Source organism: Sus scrofa, chromosome 9 (assembly GCF_054392235.1).
Source record: "Sus scrofa isolate SSC_HxYL_T2T_F1_AM1 chromosome 9, Sscrofa_HxYL_maternal_Yorkshire_Landrace_v2.0, whole genome shotgun sequence".
NCBI lineage: Eukaryota > Metazoa > Chordata > Mammalia > Artiodactyla > Suidae > Sus > Sus scrofa.
This window is the reverse complement of record NC_139391.1, coordinates 81,125,673-81,144,840: the sequence shown is the minus strand read 5'-3', so window position 1 is coordinate 81,144,840 and position 19,168 is coordinate 81,125,673. Positions and strand designations below refer to the sequence as shown.

The 19,168-nt window shown below is 37.6% G+C and overlaps 1 long non-coding RNA gene across 6 annotated transcripts in view; it reads right to left on the bottom strand.

Annotated features, from left to right (window-relative positions):
• LOC102167654 (uncharacterized) overlaps positions 1 to 19,168 on the bottom strand; it is a 238,403-nt gene that overhangs the window by 121,242 nt on the left and 97,993 nt on the right. The gene's annotated exons all lie outside the window — the stretch shown is intronic.

Genomic DNA, 19,168 nt, shown 5'->3' with positions numbered 1-19,168 from the left:
CTTAGAATCATGGCTTGGGGGCATAAAAAGACTTTCAAAGTCTTCTGGTCTGACTTCTCATCTTATGGATGTGTAAACTAGGTCTTCAGGGAGGGAATGGCAGAGTCAACTAGCACCCTCATCTCCCATTTCCTTGTCCAGTGCCCCTGTGCCATGGTATAAATCCTTGTTATGGCTCAACTGTTGGTGCAGAATCTTTGGGTAAATCTGACTTGCTCACAGCTGGGCCATCTGTTGCTCCACTACTTATGCTAAAATGATAACACTGTATATTTGACTGTTGATGGGGTCTTCTCAGCATTGTACATGCATAATGTTCTCAGTTAACTCAGCTGACCCTGTTAAACAATGACAAAGTGTGTGAGGCCTGAGTTTGTTAGCATTCATTGTTACAAAAAGAGGGTTACGGACCTTGTCATATTTAACAGCATTGATCAGACACAGCAATGTGGATCCTGAGGGAAAAGAAAGAATTTCTAGTGGTGATGTAAGAACTATGCTAATTAGTTTCTCCCTCCATTCTGCTCCTAGGTAGGCATTGAATAACTGTACACTTCAGCTTGAAGACTTGCTGAACCCTGGACCAATAAAACCCAAGAATTTTTATAAATAATAACAAAAAATGTGTTTAAACATGCCATTTCCTTCCAGAATAAGAGTAGCTTTTGCAAAGCAGTGTGCTTGTGGGGAGGGACCACTTTATTTTTGTTGTTGCATCCTTGCCCCCAAAAGAATTGAAACAACAATGTATACTGACTCTTCTCCCCCCCCAACATAAAAATAATCATCTAGGTATATTCCCTTAAAATCATTTTCTTCAGAATGAGTTTTCAAAATGCTACCACACTATGACTAAGACAAGAACTGTATGAGAGCTAGTTTACATATCTAAGCATTTGGATGTGGGTATCCTTGCCTCAGTAGAAAAACAAGCTAAGTTAATTTTTTAACAATGCGATATTACCTTGATACATCTTGTTCTCTCTTTCCCTCAGGGTCTTACATGAATGAATCAGAAAATTGCTCCCTTATGTTAAGCCCGAGTCTGCACCTGTGTTAAATTCACATGGAACTGAAACTGGAGGTATGGGGGTGGGGATAAATGTCAGCAAAACTAATAGGATGATATATCTAAGTCTGAATTCTCAAATGGACTAGCATCCATTGTAGAGACCATTGATGGGAACATTTTTAGAGGCATATTGTTTCATATATAGCTCTGAAATTAAGGCTATATAATCATGTTGATCAGCTGTCCTCAATTTCTCAAGTTTATTATTAGAGGCATATGGCTCCAGATTTTAGGAAACTCAGATTACCAGGTATTCTGGAAATTCTGGCATGTCAAAATTTTTACTTTACCTTCTCTGAGTATCCTAGATCACTTTCCAACTATTAAAACACACATCTTCATGTTTTAGACATCTTAAGAAAGCATAAAAAATAAGCAAGTCATTGAAGCAAAATATAGACAGCAGTGAAGAGTTGAAAAAAGGGATGAGATTAATGACCTTTAGATTTGTAAAAGGAAGCCAGCTTTCTGATGTTCTGGACAGGTGGGTAGAGAAAACATGGGTCAGCATAAAAGTAAGAGGAATTAAGTGAGGAAAACAGAGATGTGGAGAGACTTGTGCCCATGTTCTAAGTCTGCTCTTATCCACAAACAGAAGTGGTTGGAGGGAGTCTGTCTGCTTTGCAATGAAGCAACCTTATTAATGAAATTTCACATCTGTTTGTTTTATGTTGTGCAGTCTAAAACTGACATTTTTAGGCAACACTGGACAGCATTTGAGATGCATTTTGGATGAAGATACCTGTCTGTTTGAAAGGTTTTGCTATCAGAGGAAGGAAGGAAATGAGAAAGAAGTTTGGAGCTCCAAGAATAAGATGCCTCATGGTTTTATCGGCCATGAAGTAAGTATACACCACAGAGGACGATTATTTGCTTATTGCAATGGAGGCCAGTTAAAGACCAATCAATTGAATCCAGATGTAAATTTCTCGTGAGTTTTTTTTTTTTTTGTTTTTTTTTTTTTAAGTGAGGGTTGCCAGAACTTCATGGGAGCAGAGACCACAAGCTAATATAAGCCAAAGAACTCTCAAAGTACAAGGAATGTTTCTGGCTTATTAGAAATCCTACTTCTTTAAAGTTTGTGTCTAAAATAGAATAAGCTGGTCTATGATAAATTAGTTAGAGGACATTTACAAATGACTAACTCTTACCTAAACAAAACCTTCTAAAACAACTCTACAAAAAGTGTTCCTGATAACCAATATATATTTTAGAGAATACCACAAGTTGTAGTTTATACTCTTTTGGCAGGAGGTAAATTCTAGGAAAAATAATTCATGAGAATCCATCTCCTGGCACATGAGGATAATGAATGAAGTTTGACTAAAATTTCAAAAGTGGCTTATTTGTGGTTTGTAGGTGAAGTCTGATAGAACATTGAGCATGTGCTAAGGACTTGAAGCCTGGACTCACATGCTGTCCCATGTCTCACCACCTTCATAACTCTTTGGACAGGTTCTCAGTCCCCAATTCCCCATTATCTGGAGCTGCACACAGTACCTGGCCTTCCCTCTTCCCTTTCTCGGTACATAGGAAATAAGCCACCTTTCTCCTGGGGTGGCATCAAGGTTGTATCGATGAGGGGAGGCTGTGTTTCAACACTGCCCTCTGTCACTGCTGGAGACCTGGCCATGACCATAGGGAGGGTCAAGGTTAGGCATGTACTCCCTGGGGCATCTCAGTGCAGCAAGGAAGTAGCTAATAATTAAAATGACTGGTTGGAGGCCTCTCAACTAGCCCTGATCCAGATTCCAGCACGGAGCTTACAATCCCTAGGGGTTGCTCATTTGCCAGTGGGTTGGGGAGACTGACATCCCCACTTGAGCAACAGCCCTACATTTCATTTTGCTCTGGGACCAAAAACATAGGTCTGGCCCTGACCCAGAGGCAGGTATTACTATCCTCCTATTTCAGATGGAAAACTAGAGTCTAGAGAAGTGTTGGTAAGTGGCAGAGCCAGTGGTCTCACTCAGCCCATCCTCCCTTCATCACGATGTGCTCCACCACTTCCCTTGAGGCAAAGCAATGTGAATGAGAGGGGTCTCAAAGTGCTGACTTTCTGTGCATGCCATTCCTCAGGAGTGGCCTGAAGGTGACCATTTGAGAACACAGACCTGCATTTAAATGACTCAAAGTCTTTATGATCTCTTCTGGTGGGCAGGTGAGAATATGTAAAGAAAATTTTGAGCTCCAGACCCACTGATATGACTGACTTTTGTTCTCCTCAATGTGTATGTTGAAGCTCTAACCCCCAAACCTATAGAATTCGACTGTATTTGGAAAGAGGTCCTTCAAAGACATGATTAAGTTAAACTGAGGCTGTTAGGGTGCCCAATGTGACACATGTCTTTATAAGAAGAGGAAATTGGGACACACAAATTGAATGGCATGCACATAAGAAAATACCATGTAAGGACAAGGCGAGAAGATGACTTCTCTGCAAGCCAAAGAGAGAGGCCTCACAAAAAACCAAACCTACTGTCGGCTTGACCTTGGACTTCTGGCTCCAGAACTGTAAGAAAATAAATATGGGTTTTTTGTTTGTTTGTTTTGTATTTTAAAATTTTATGGCCACAACTGCAACATTTGGAAGTTCCCAGGCCAGGGAGGGAATGAATCTCAGTGGCAGCTGCAACCTATGCCATAGCCGTGGCAACACAAGATCCTTTAACCCACTGCACCAGGCTGGGGATGGAACCCGCACCTCACATCGACCTAAGCTGCTGCAGTTGGATTCTTAATCCATTGCGCTATGGTGGAAACACCAATTAATTTGTTCTTTGAATCACCCAATCAGTGGTATTTGGTTATGGCAGCCCTAGAAAATTAATATAACTGACCTGGTATATCAACCCATTAATCTTCTGCTAGCCTAAAAAGCATAGCAACGTGATTCCATCAATATTACAGAAATGAAGAGCTAGCTATAAAAGCCCATAGGAGAAAGAAAGAGAGAAAATGGGATGAGGTGAAAAGAAAAAATTTAGGATGAACCAATTTAGCTATTTTCTTTCACCTTATTTTATTTTTCATATAAACAAGTGATATGTAAGTAATATATGTTCAGTATAAAAACATCTAAAACTTTCAAAAAGCTTAAATCAGTGGAGTAAAAAATCTAGGTCTTCCTTTTCCCCTTTTCTCCCCGACTCACTTCCTACCTCAGAAGTAACCACTAATAGGAATATTCTATCAGACCACATAAAAAATGCATTTAAGGATATATGTATAATATTTCTCTATACATTTAATGTTGATTACAAAATAAATGTGATTATATAATATTTATTGCTTTGTGATTTGTTTTTACATTTAACAATATATATTAGGGATTGTCCCTATCTACAACATTCCTCTATCTTATATAATTTCCCTATCTACCATACACCACATTAGAGTGTCTATATAATTTACTTAACCATCACCTTACTGACAGATATTAAAGCTGTTTCCAGTTTCTTACGATCACAAAAAATACTGCAATGAACATTTTTGTAAATATATATTTGACATTTAGATTTCTATTCGCTATATTTCTCTGCTGCTCCTCTGATTCCACTTTTACTTCTGGATTCCTGTTTGGAATTTATGGCTAAGACTGTCTTTTCCTACCTGAACTTGGTAAGTGAAAATAGGCTGAGATGCTTTTTCTTTAATGCCAGTACAACCAGAGTTATGTATGATTTCCTGTTTCCTTGGTAGAGCATAAAGAAAGCACCTTAACTATTAAACCCCAAATCAAGTGTAATAAAAAATTTTTTTTTTTTAAATCCATGGTGCACACTGCACCAGGGGCTAGGAGTATGCAGTAGGCCACAAAGAAAAGTTTAAGCTGTTGAACTTAATACATAAATTCTCTGTGTTTTGAGGTGGAAAGATGACAGTAAAGCTTTGAGCTGAGGTGTGACTCAGCATCTCCTGTGTACCCAAGGGGACAGCACTAATTCAGGGTGACATGAGGGATTTTCTCTGGGATGGACATGCATGTATGGTCTTTACTACTGAGGAGGTGTATGAATACGCTGATAAATGCTGGGTTGGGCAGTTCCTCCTGATTTCAATGTTCCAGTTCTAGAGGCCTCTGCCCAGTGAATAATGGCGCCTTATTTTATGGCTGTGTAAAGCAACTAGCGGGACTTTCCCAAGAATAGCTATGTTAGCTTCACTGTGAGTTAGTAAATACAGTCTTTTGGTTAAAAAAATAAATACCTGGAAAAAGTCATTCTAATAGCCTAATAGATGAAGAGAGGCACACATATTAAAGAACAATATTTAAAGATTGTAAGCATTTAAAGATGGGTTATATATTCTATCACTAGATTTTGGCCTTTCCTTCTTAAGCCTAAAAAGCAATAATTCTGAATCCCTTCTTGGTGTCTGAAACCTTCCAGTCTCTGTTCTTTTTGGCAGAACTTCATGCCTTTTGGCTTCAGGCAGCAATTTGTCAAGAAAGCTTGCCATTTTGGCTTGCTTTACCTTTATTTCTCGTTTCCTCCATCCACTCAGGGTTCAAAAGCCTCTAATTAGCTGTTTACCTTAATTATTCCAGCTAGGACTTCATCTGGTCTTGGGTTCTCCCACTTCTGAGGACCCAAAGTGCCAGTATCTCACCTACTAGGAGAATCTCTACTTTTCTGAAAAATGGATTTCCTTACCTCTACTGTGTCTTGTGGTTTACATAACAGAGAGGAAAAGAAAGAAAACTGGCAGTAGTCTTGGGTGTCTGATTCTGAGCCACATCTATTCCACTTAGAGAAAATTAAAATATCTTATGCAGACCCCAACAGAACAAAGGACTTCCATTCAGGTCAGAACTCACAGAGTATTTACTATGGCAAATATAAGACCTCAGCATTGTCTGGGCTTTCCTCACATCTAGGGTCCCTAAAACATTGGAGGTATGGTGGGTTGGTGCCCTTTTCTTTACCAGACATCCTTTCCAATCAATTCTTTTAGCTCATCAGTATATAAAGGCAACTTAAGCTGCTGTGTAACCTGAGGATAATGGCTAGTAGTTGTGAAGCTGGTTTAGGTCAACGCACTACCAAGAATAGACAGAGATTCACTGGGGTGACCAGTATTGCTACTTATCAAGTAATTAAACATGTGATTCTGGGTTTTCCTAGGCTTCCTGGAAACCTCATTATTTTACATAGATGTATTTTCTTACTAATGAACTAACTATAAGCATCTTGATGAATAATACTCTTTGTATTTAAATTTTTTCTTATGGAAATGTCCATAAGACATTGGCAAAAAATATTGTCACTAGCTTGGTCCCTGATTAACCTAAGAGCTATCTTTCTCAGTAGGTGCTATCATTAGCTGACACAGTTTAGTCACTTATAAGTTTGAATCTGACAGAAACAAAAGTCTCTGCCACAAAACTTCTGAGCATCTTGGTATTAAATTTGAATATGGAATTGACTAAGCTCTAGGCTTGCCAAGCCTCACAAGATAAGAGTATGAAATGCATCATTTAGATCTCCTCAGGTGACATGGAGCATGAGTTCTATTTGCTACCTTTAAAACAGACCAACTTTTTGGTCCACCGAGAGACTGTGCAGGCTGAGCTTTCCAAAGGGTTGTCTGCCAATCACACTAAAAGGAAAGACTCTGAAGATTATTTCAAGCACGATGGTTTATTTTACTTGGAAGTTTTCCACTAGTAAATTCTTTTAAAATCCTCATATATTTTTAAAATTATTTAAAATTCAAATTTTCTATTTCTCATTTTATCACTTTAATTAGGCATAACAGATTGAAATTAGGTATCATCGAAAAACTTTGCATGTTGAGACTAACAATACTGCAGTTTATTCCACACGATGATTTTTCTCCCTCATACCTGTCTGAGTCACCAGGCATAAATGAATATGCAAAGAACAGGCCCTTCATACTTTTGGATTCTCAGATTCCAAAATAAGAAAATTAGTCATCTAGTTCCAAGACCTGTGAACCAATACCAAGTGTAGAAGTCTTTATTTTTTGCCTAATGATTGAAAAGCAAGTTTTGCTGTGCTGCTGGAGAAGCACTCCACAAAATAACGGGTGTGGATAAAAAAGAAATAAAAAGGGAAAATATGCCACAGGCTATTTGCATATGATAATTTTATAAAACATTCCCCTTGAGAAATACCTGAGTGAAATTAATTTGTAATCAGTAGGAATCCAGTGGGAATGTGTTCGTCAAAATAATCCAAAATTATTCTTGGGCTGCGAAGTTTGTTTATTGCCTTAACTGAAGCACGTATCAAACATAAGTGCATCGGCACTGGCTGAGGGTTGGGGGAGTCAGGCACGGCTTTCACCTCCAGTGCTTTTCATCCATTCTGCTGTTTATATTTCTTGGCAAGAAGTCCCAGCCACAAAAAGGCTTGGACCAGTAGAGTGTGTGTGTGTGTGTGTGTGTGTGTGTGTGTGTGTGTGTGTGTGTGTGTTCGCACGCGCGCGTGCATGTGTTTTGCATAGTGATGGGCATTGCTTCTTTTCAAAAAGAGCCTCAACAGTACAGCTGAATTCTTGAAGACTAGATAAGAGTTTGGCAACTTAAAAAAATGATTGCAAAACTCAACACCTCTATCAGCAAAGGCAATAGGTATTCTTCATCACAGGAAATAAAGATTATTTCTTCTCACTTAGAAATTCCCAGGCTGCTTACCACTCTTCAGGTTATCCATATATTCATTCATATATGTATGAATGTCTTGTTTATTAAGTACCTGTGCCTAGTGTTGGGCTACAAAGAACTTGACAGACATTGATTCATTTAATTCTCACAACAATCCTGCAAGGTATTTATAATTATTTTGATTGGAGAGCTGAGAAGACATGCTGAGAAAAGCTAAGTACCTTACCTATGGTCTCATAGCTATAGTGTGGCAGAAGCAGAATTTAAACTCAGGTCTTCTTGGATTCCAGACCAGTGTTCTTAGCCATGACACTCCTCCTTTGTACTGTTCTCAGGCTGCATAACCCTCTTTGCAGAAATCTTTCCCTCTTAATTGCCTTTTTCCCTTTCAAGGCTGCATTCATTATCCATCCTAACCAGATTTTGCCAGAATAAAAATGTTGTGGAGTGGGTGTTCCATATAGGAATCATGGGAATCAGAGGCAGATGGGTGGACAGAAGGACCAATGGAGCATGGATGGCCAAACTTGTTTTCTTGGAAGAGAGTGGTCTAGGAGTTGGGTAGGGATAATGCTATGTTCACAGCAAGTATTGAGTAGTCAAAGGAACAGTCATAGCAGACAACAAATAACTCCTTCAAAATGTCATTGTGGAAATGCCACCAATGGTGGGCGTATTTTTTATCCTATTAAGAGACACTGAGCTGGAAGAAACATATCTACAGAGCGATGGTATATTATAGCGATTAAGAGGATGATTTGGAAGCCTGAATGCCTGGGTTTAAATCCTTAGACTAATGTGTGATCTTATTCATCTCTTGTGTGCCTCCATCTCCTCATCTATAAAAGGGGCATAATAATTATACCTGATCCATAGGATTGTTGTAAAAATTTAAGCATATATACTAAACTTCTGGCATATAGATAGTTAAGTATTTGCTAATATTAATAGTAGTATAATTCTTTGCATTGATCATTTCTCTCTTCTGACATCTGATCATGGTTTTAGGTACCTGATATGCTATTGACATATAACTCTTGGTATCCCCTAGTAGTTTTTGGGTTATTATGCATCCAATGCCCCTTTTACCAGCTACAACCCAAACATTCCAATCAAATAGTGAATGTGTGGCTGGGTTTTAAATATCTAGTAACGAATTCCTTCTCCATGCTCAAACTGGGAATAAATGCTGGCTTTGATCTATCTTCAAGGACACTGGCTTCGATCTATTGTCTATCTGTGAAAAATAAAGCTAATAATGATGATGACGATGATGATGATAACAAAAGCTAGGAAGGAAGGAAAGAAGGAATTTTAAAAAATAAAGTGTGTGATCTCCAAAAAAGACATACAGATGGCCAAAAAAACACATGAAAAGATGTTCAACATCACTCATCATTAGAGAAATGCAAATCAAATCCACTATGAGGTACCACCTTACACCAGCCAGAATGGCCATCATCAAAAAGTCTACAAACCGTAAGTGCTGGAGAGGGTATGCAGAAAAGGGAACCCTAATACACTGTTGGTGGCAATGTAAATTGGTGCAACCACTGTGGAAAACAGTGTGGAGATTCCTCAGAAAACAAAAAATAGAACCACCATTTGATCCAGCAATCCCACTCCTGAGCATCTATCCAGAGAAAACCATCACTCAAAAAGATACATGTATTCCAGTGTTCGTTGCAGCACTACATACACTAGCCAAGACATGGAAACGACCTAAATGTCCACCGACAGAGGAGTGGATCAAGAAGAAGAGGTACACATACACAATGGACTATTACTCAGCCATTGAAAGGAAAGAAGTAACAGCATTTGCAGCAACATGGATGGACCTAGAAATCATTGTGCTAAGTGAAGTCAGCCAGACAGGGAGACACCAACATCAAATGCTATCACTTACATGTGGAATCTGAAAAAAGGACACAAGGAACTTCTTTGTAGAACAGATACTGACTCACAGACTTTGAAAAACCTATGGTTTCCAAATGAGACAGGTGGGGGTGTGGGGGGATGTGCCTGGCATTTGGGATAGAAATGCTATAAAATTTGGTTGTGATGATCATTGTACAACTATAATTGCAATAAAATTCATTGAGTAATAAAAAAAGAAAATTGAAAAAACACTATTGGAGAAATAAAGACATTGGTAACTATAGCACAAACACAAAAATAAAGTGTGAGAAAGGGAAGGAGGGAAGGAGGAGAGAGGGAGGGAGAAACAAAGGAAGAAAGGAAGGAAGGATATGTTAGATGACCACATACGAGGGTGTTTGCAAGAAGCCTAATGTGTAGTCAAGTTTCTTTAACAGTTTAATGTAAGAAGCTCAGAAACACACACCACTTGTGAGACCACTTGTGTGCTTCCTGATGATGCCTTTCTAATTGTCAGAAGACTTTGAAAGGGAAACCAATACCTTCTGGTGCTAAACATTAGTTTTTCCTCCATATTATTCCTAGCAAGTTTTCCCCAAAATAATAAACTTTCATTCAATCTAATAAGAGAACTAGAGATTTTATTGAAAGACTTGACTTCACAAATTTAAGGAGCTATATAAATTGCAGTTTGGAAACTTTGGAGGCATCAGAAAATGCACTCTGGGTGCTTTACTCTTACTGACATTTAGTCAAATTCAACATTTTGAAAAAGCTAAGGAAAGAAATTCCTTTAATATATTTTTGCAAATATGATTGTCCAAAAATCAATGGAAAAGTACATTTAGAACAACGTTACTAAATAGCTCTCTTTTCTGCTAGTGTTTATCATAAATCCAAGCAGCAAAAAATGAAGAAAAAAGATGAAAAAGGAACAGTTTCTTTTAAGACAATTGCATGACTAGGATTTATACTTAATTTCTATCAGACTGCACAAAGAAGCTTTCTCAGTTAATTCATGTCTCTGTATTGTAGCTTTACTCAATCATGTAAAAAAGCAACATCATTAATTACACAAGTGAAAGGAGGCATTGAAAAAATCCTGCATCCTTTCATTAACTTACAAAAATACAATTAGTAATTATAAGTGATTTCCTGGAGAAAGTCCAGAGCTGAATTAAAAATATCACTAACTACAGAGATCTTCATTGGTCCCTTAAAGGAAAAAATGCACTGCTATGAAGCTTTTCTGTTGTACTTGCTTTTAAAGCACGAAAGGAGTAATTCATAAGGCAGCTACACAACTTTTTTACTGTTTTTAATTTTCTTTTGTGATCTTTGGGAAATGTGAAGAATGTTCCTTTCTCTAAGTAAAATGCATTTAGTCTAGAATGAGAAAAGTTATTTCTTCATTCAGGGGTCATGGTTATTCTGTCCCCAAAATGATTTTAAAATTTCGTTTTGTTTTATTTTTTACTTATGACTCAAACAGTTAAAACAATATTTTTCATTGAAGTATAGTTGACTTACAACATGATATCAGTTTCAGGTGTACGCCAGAGTGATTTGGTATTTTTATAGATTATACTTCATGAAAAATAATTATATAATATTGGCTATATTCCATATACTATACATTACATTCTCGTAACATTTATTTTATATCTAATAGTTTGTACTTCTTAATCCCCTTTATCTATATTGCCCCTCCCCTTCCCTCCCCTTCTCCCCTCTATAACCACTAGTTTGTTTTCTGTATCTCTGAGTCTATTTCTTGTTATATTTATTCATTTGTTTTATTTTAATGAGAGTTTTTTTTAAGGCATGTTCTTTTTTTTTTTCAATTTTGGTATATCAGTTTTTAATGGACAACTTTATGCTGATTCGAGAAAGGTGGAAACAAATTTTCCTAAAATATCTAGAATCTCTAGGGCCAACTGTACTACTTACGTCAGATGTTATTCTGGATCTTATCTAAGTATGTTAAAATTATTAAAATGGGTTGTTAATTTCAACTTGCTAAAGTTGTTGGAGACAGGCTTCAAGGTATCTAATAAATCCTTACATGCCAATGCTCTGGGACTGTCCCTCCTTGCACCCGTTTGAAGAGACACACAGTACAGACTTTCCTCAGGGTATGGTAAGAGATGAACTCTTCCTGTCAAACATATGGCTCTTTGAAGGCAGCTGTGTTTTGACTTGGAAGAAGCAGGGTCAGCAGAGCTCTCTACTGGCATCAAGCAGAAGGGGAAGTTTGGGGAGCATTTGGAGCAAGACCCCAGAGAATTGTCTTACTCATATTCATCTGCTTGCTATTTATGTAAAATTTCAACCTGTTTGATGATTTCTCTCCTTTTTCTCTGTGTCTTTTGCAAAAACAATAAACTCAGTGTTGGGAGACTGCTGAACAAACTATAAAATTCAGTCAATTCCTGATTTTTCAGAATGCAGATGACCTGCTTAGCTATTTCTCTGGCATAAGGTTTTAATCTCAGTTTATATTCCACTGTCAGCCCAATTCCCTGCTCCATCTCTTCAGGTGGGGGTTGAAAATTTAAGGTTAGATTAAGAATTGTCAGGAAGTTGGTATGCTAAACTCCTCTTAAAAAAAGAAAGAAGAAGGAGGAGGAGGAGGAGGAGGGGAAGCGGGGAAGGGAAGAGAAGGGGAAGAAGGAAAAAGGGGAAAAAGGGAGAGGAAAAAGAAGAATGTGACAGGATATCCTTCTTATACACGTTACCCATTCCCATCCTGACCTCTCTGAGGAGTCACTTAGCACCATAATACATAGATGTGATCCCTATGAGAGCCCATCAGTGTTAATAGAATGGTTTATTTCGTAAATCCTTCGAGTAATTTGAAGGTTCTAGGAACACAGCCCTTAGCACTACATGGTATCACTGTCTCCCTCCAGAAAGAAGTCAGAAACACTGGCCTCCCTGGTTTGAGTATCGGAGGCAGTTGCAATAAGGAAACAAGAAAGATGAGCTGATCACGGGACAAGGAAAGGGAAGAGCGAAGGAGACCAGGGAGGATGGGCTTCTTGGGAGTCTGTCTGAGGCCAACTTGATAGGAATCAAAAGATAAGCCAACAGGAGTTTTCATACTGTCCCTTGGGCCCTTTGTGCGCTTGACATCGAGTGGTTGAATTATTTTCTTTCTGGAAAAGGACTGCACTGTCATGCACCTCAAGACATTTGAGGGCATTTATATATGTATGTATATATCAATCTGGGATTCAAAATACAAGAGTTGGAATTATCTGTTTTTCACTTACCTGTTGGCTGGAATTTAATAATCAGAAGATAAAGCTGTGCTAACATATACCAATACCTACCCTAAAAAAAATACAAAGCAACATCAAGTGGTCAGGGGTGGGATTCTACGGTCATGGCTGAAAAGTGAGGTATCACCAACTGCGCAGGAATGACTACTTCACTGGTCTAGACACAACTGCTGGCAGGCTAACAGGAGAGGAGAGGGGCAGAGTATGTTTAGAACAAAGCCCTTTTGAAACCATAGGTTTTTTTTTTTTTTTTTTTTAATTCTAGGGACCAAAATTAAGGCTTTCTTAGTGTAGTTTTACAATTCTGAAAAGAACTGATTGTTCTAAAGCCACACCTTGGTTACTTCCTCAGCAATTATTACAATGAAAGATCATTGTCAAATGCATGTTCAGGAGGAGGAAAGATACCCACATTGTAATAGACCTGGATTCCACAGAGGCTGGTGTCCTGGAGCAGCATATCTCACATGCACCTGACAATCCTTTGGGCATGCCTCATGGCACTGCTGCCTGCCCTGAAGCCCATAGACCCTCAGAATTGTGAGTATGAGCTCTTCAGCTTCAGAAATAAAAACAGAAGTCAGGACGAGTTTGGTGTTGCAAACACACACATACCTCCAACTGCTCTTGGTGGAGAAGACAATTTTTGTCATGTAGACCTGGACAAAATATCCTGAACCCATTACAAAACTTGTATGAAGATGTAGCTTATGCTGAAGAAACATTTATATTTGTTCTTTTATTCCCCAATGGAGATAAGTGTATACAAGAGTCCTTAAAATGCTATGACTTGGATACAAATCCCTGCTTGGAATAACTACTGGTTTTGAGGAAATGGAAGAAATGGTACAAAAGGAAAGTAACTGCAGGCTTCCTACTTGGGTTTTTATGAAAAAAGTGCCTAAAGAGGACACACTAGACATTCTAGACAATGAACCTTCCGTTTAAGTTCCTGTTCTACAATGAACTAGCTGTGAATGATTTTTAAATTAATTTTTTTCTTTACCTTTTTTTTTTTTGCCTTTTTTCCATTTCTTGGGCCACTCCCGCGGCATACGGAGGTTCCCAGGCTAGGGGTCGAATAGGAGCTGTAGCCTCCAGCCTACACCAGAGCCACAGCAACGCGGGATCCATGCCGCTTTCTTTACCTTTTTGACCTCCTTCATACTTTTCCCCACCTTCACAGCCCCTGCCTCTGGTAACCACCAATCTATCCTCTGTATATATGATTTTGGTTGTCTTTTTTTTTGCGGCGGGGGGGGGAGGTTTAAACTCCACATGTAAGAGAGATTATACAGTATTTGTCATTCTCAGTCCAACTTATTTCACATAGCATAATGCCCTTGAGGCCAATCCATGTTGTCATAAACAGAAAGATTTCATTCTTTTTTATGGCAGATAATATTCCATTATGTGTGTGTGTGTGCATGTGTGTATATATATATATGCCACAATTTCTTTATGCTTTCATCCATAGATGGACACTTACATTGTTTCCATATCTTGGTTATCGTAAATAATGTTGCAATAAATATGGGAGTGCAGATATAATTTCAAGTTATTGTTTCCATTTTCTTCAGATTAATATCTGAATTGCTGGATCATACAGTAGTTTTATTTTTAATTTTTGAATCACTGTACTATTTTCCATAGTAGCCACTAATTTACATTCCCACTAATAGAGCAGAAGGGTTCCCTTTTTCCCATGAGCTCATCAACACTTAATATTTCTTATCTTTTTTAATAGTAGCCATTCTAACAGGTGTGAGGTTTTGATTTGCATTTCTCTGATGATTAAAGATGTTGAGCATCTTTTCATGTACCTGTTGGCCATCTATATGTCTTCTTTGGAAAAATATCTTCAGATAGTCTGCTTATTTTTTAATTGGATTTTCTTTCTTGCTTGCTGAATTGAATGAATTCTTTATATATTCTGAATATTAACCTCTTATCAGATATATGATTTGCAAATATTTTCTCCTATTCAGTAGGTTGCCTTTTTATTTTGTTGCCAGTTCTTTTGATGTGCAGAAACTTTTTAATGTGATGTAGTTCCATTTATTTATTTTTGCCTTTGTTGCTTTTACTTTTGGTGTCAGATTAAAAAAATCATTGCTAAGACCTCTGTCAAAAAGCTTACAGCTTATGTTTTATTCTAGGAGTTTTATGATTTCAGGTTTTACTTTCAAATATTTAATCCTTTTTGAGTTAATTTTTCAGTATGTGCAATGTACTTGTCCCATATCATTCTTTTGCATGTGGCTGCCTGGTTTTTCCCAACACCATTTATTAAGAGACTGTCCTTTCCCATTTTTATTATTGGTCCCTTTTCATAAGTTAATTGACTAGATATGGGTGAGTTTAGTTCTGGGCTCTCTATTCTGTTCCACTGATCTTTGTATCTGTTTTTATGATAGAAGTTTGCAATACAGTTTGAAATTGAAGACAGTGATGCCTCCAGCTTTGTTCTTTCTCAAGATTGCTTTGGCTATTTAGGGTCTTTTGTGGCTCTATAAGAATTTTAAGAATTTTTTTTCTTTTTTTTTTTTAGGACCTCACCTGCAGCATATGGAGGTTCCCAGGCTAGGGGCCGAATCGGAGCTGTAGCTGCAGGCCTACACCACAGCCATAGCAACGCCTGATCCGAGCCACATCTGCAACATACACCACAGCTCACAGCAATGCCAGATCCTTAACCCACTGAGTGAGGCCAGAGATTGAACCCACAACCTCACGGTTCCTAGTCGGATTCGTTTCTGCTGCACCACAATGGGAACTCCAAGATTTTTTTTTACTTGTAAAGAATACCATAGGAATTTTGATAGAGATTGCATTGAACATATAAATTGCTTTAGGTAATATGGTTATTTTAACTATTTTAATTCTTCCAATCCATGAGTACAGAATATTTGTCCATTTATTTGTGCCTTTCATTTTTTTAACATCTTATAGTTTTCAGTATACAGGTTTTCTGCCTCCTTGGGAAAATTCATTCCTAGGTATTTTATTCTTTTTGATGTAACTGTAAATAGGACTGTATTTTAATTTCATTTCTTATAATTTGTTATTAATGCATAGAAACATAACAGATTTTCGTGTATGGATTTTATATCCTGCAATATTACTGTATTAATATATTGTTGAATTTGGTTTGTTAATATTTTGTTAAGGACATTTGTATCTATGTTCATCAGAGATATTGGCCTGTAATTTTCTCTTCTTGTAGCATCATGTATGTTTTTAAAAATTTTTCCTTAAACAGTTTTCTTATATGTAAAATGGGCACATCAATAACTACGTAGGTACTTCCCAAAGTTGTCATGAAAGTCAAGTGCAGACCACTGTGATAGGGTTCTCCAGAGAAATAGAACACACAAGATATCTATATATCTATGTCCATATCTATCTATCTTTCTGTCTGTCTGTCTGTCTATCTATCTATCTATCCATCTATTTATCTATCTATTTAAAGATGTATTATAGGAAGTTGGCTTATGTGACTGTGGAAGCTGAGAAGTCCCATGATCTGCTATCTGTAAGCTGAGGAACCACAAAAGCCAGTGTTGTAATTTTAGTCAGATTCCAAAGGTCTGACTACCAGGGGAATCAATGGTGTAAATCCTTCTCCAAGGGCAGGAGAAGACCAATATCCCAAATCAAGCAGGCAGGCAGGTAGGAAACAAGATAGAAGGAGCTTGGGTCTCTGAATTATCACATGAAGTAGCTGCCTATCAACCATGATCACCACATTGTGGATTGTTAGGTGAGCAGGAAATAAACTTGTGTTATATTTGAGCTATAATACTTTTTTGAAATGCACTCTTTGCTTTGCAGGTTAGCCCACAGTAATGCAAGCATATTGTCTATTTTTTCCCCAGTCTATCATTTGCAGTTGACCATAGATCCATGGTATCTTTTTAAAGGCTGCTTAGGGAAAGATGTACACGCAAGGAGTCACAAAAGAAAGGCCAGAGAAATCAGAGGAAAACTAGAATAGTGTGACATTAAGGAAGGAAAAAGAGTGTTTCAAGAAACAAGCCATGATCAGTCATATTGCATACCATAGAGAGGTCTAGTCTGAAGAGGCCTGAAACCTAACAATTGCTTCAATGACAATTGTTTGGTACAAAGATGCCTCTGGAAGCAGGATTCCAGAAGAGAAATAAAACTGCCCCTTGGGATCCAAGGGGGATTGATTCTAGGACACTCTGCAGATACTAAAATTGGTGGATGCTCAAGTCCCTTATGTAACATGGCTCAGTATTTAGAAAGATTATTTGGATAGTGAATGCTGCCCTAAATGTCCATCTTCTGCTAATGAATGTGTCAAACTTGTAAAAAATCTGAAAGGTGTCCACTCATGCCCTTGAACAGCAGTAAAAGCACTGCTTTTACTTCAGTTTAGTACTGAAGTGTTGAATTACACATGCCCACAAGCCTAGACATCTGGGTGATTCCAGTTCAGCCCACCAGAATTCATCAGTAGATAGGTTCTGTGAACTGCTATTAACAAGTCTAGAGGGCCTAGTTGGCCATTTACACCTGAACTAACTGTGCCCTTCCAACATTCAGACTAGTCCCTGCTGTCTGAACAGGACATATCAACTTTTCATTTTTCACCTACACCTTATTCAACTCTCCTGTTTTCTCAGGTGAGCCTCTAAAAATTACTTCTAGGGACAGAACATTCTGGGTTACTGACTCTCAGGACAGAAATAAATTTTCTTGCTTGCAAAAAAAAAAAACAGTGAAATTGTATTGCACAATCCCGACTAAGGGATTAAAATAAGAGGAAATATACCTTGATTAAATCTTTTGAATTAAATGGCCATGGAGATAATTTATCCACCATAAAAGTGAGAGATGGAAGGAAATTCAGACATACTGAAAGATAAGAAAACATGTATTCATTAAAAGTATATGGTGCTGAACTTTAAAAATCTGGAACTTCACATAAGTTTTCTAATTACCTATGACATGTGAAGTCAACTGTCCTTAATACATACAGAATGACATATTACGAGTGAATAGATATTTACAGCTTTCTGCTCTGCTGCTCATAGAAACATCTGATGAAGGACAAGCACTTGGATATGTCACCTTATGTCTTAGGAGAAAGAGAAGAATGCAAAGATTACAATAGGAAAAGATAGAGTCATTCTATGCTATATGCCTTTAGTAATTCTGAGCATGAAATTATTCTTTGAAGAAAAATTTTATGTTTCTTAAAGTATACGACAAGGTTAAGCTACCTTCAGTCTTACTTGATTCAACAATTCTTATTAGTTCCTGGCAATTAAACAGCATACACACTATCCATTTTAAGGTAATTTATTTCTAGTTTCCTCTTAGGAACATACTTAGAAAACCATATAGAATCTAGAAGTAGAAATAAAAATCGGGTCTATTCGCTTATGCCTGCCCATTATATACTAGTAAGGTTTGAAGGCATATATTTTCTTCCATAGTTATTCTATAGTTTATTCCTACTAGTTATTAGCAAACAAATTAAGTGAATATTCACATTTCAAACAAGAGGAATTACTCAGGATTCCAAGACACTCATCTATTTCATGTAATTTTGGATAGGTGGCCCACAAAATTGCTTTGTATTTACCTCTACAGAGTGTCCATATAATGTGCACACATAGGTAAATAATCATAATGTCATCAAAGATCTCCTCAGTCTGTGAAAATACAAAATATTATCAGTGTTTCTAGACTTTATGTATATCCTGCACATCTAGTAAGAGCTTGTGTGGAGCAAAATGTCATGGAAGGCAAACCATGACAGTCGGTTCAGTCTAGATCTGACACCCATACTATACTGTCAAAAAAATACTTCTCTGAATTTCACTAGGCTCCATCTCTTCTCTTGTAAGTGATTGCCACTTTCTACTTTGTATTCTTGCTGTTGCCAAATTTTCTTTCTTCCTGTCTGGAATGTTGGCTCTTCTATTTCACTTTTTGCTGAGTCCCCCAGGTGCCCTGCATGTCGTTGGCGCTCAGTATACTTGTTGAATAAACAACTTCCATGTGACCTAAAGCATATTCTATTTTTTAAATTAACACTCATAAACAGTTTTATATACGACTATGCTGAATCCTTAACTTCTAGGCCACAAGGCAACTTCAGGACTATGTTGTTTTGCTTTGTTTTGTTAATATTTTTTTGTTTTTCCTTTTTACAGCCACACCTGTGATATATGGAAGTTTCCAGGCTAGGAGTCTAATCAGAGATGCAGCTACTGCCTACGCCAAAGCCACAGCAACACTAGACCAGAGCTGCATCTGCGACCTATG